Genomic DNA, 485 nt, shown 5'->3' with positions numbered 1-485 from the left:
CTTTTTTCCCTTTCCTCCACCTCAAGACTCATCCACTCCTTTTTTGTACATAGTCATATCCAGTAGATGCCTCTGAATGGATGTAAAGATTAAACAGCTGCAGACTAACACAACTTTTATTATAAGCCATAGTACTATGTATCTTAAATAAGGCAACAGTACATTAAGCATAGAAAAGGAACAACCTCACGTGCATTTCCACCCAAAGCAGGAAGGAGTGTTCACTAAGTTTGAACAATCGCCCCTTTAATTTTCTTTAATTCTGTTTTTATTATTATTGAAAATAAATATTAGTCGTTATTATTAATGTTTTTGTTGATTGGCTCATGCTAGCAGTTTGGTGTTGAACACGTCTGCCCTTGGAAGGAATATCTCAGTTCTCCCATGGAAACAGCTTTTCTGTTTTAATTCCATCAGTGGCATAAATACGAGACCATTTGCATGATAAATAATGTATGACTTACAGAGCTGACCACTCAGAAGTG

The sequence above is a fragment of the Merops nubicus genome, unplaced genomic scaffold, assembly GCF_000691845.1.
Source record: "Merops nubicus isolate BGI_N331 unplaced genomic scaffold, ASM69184v1 scaffold3565, whole genome shotgun sequence".
NCBI classification, from domain to species: Eukaryota; Metazoa; Chordata; class Aves; order Coraciiformes; family Meropidae; genus Merops; species Merops nubicus.
This window is presented reverse-complemented; position numbering follows the sequence as displayed.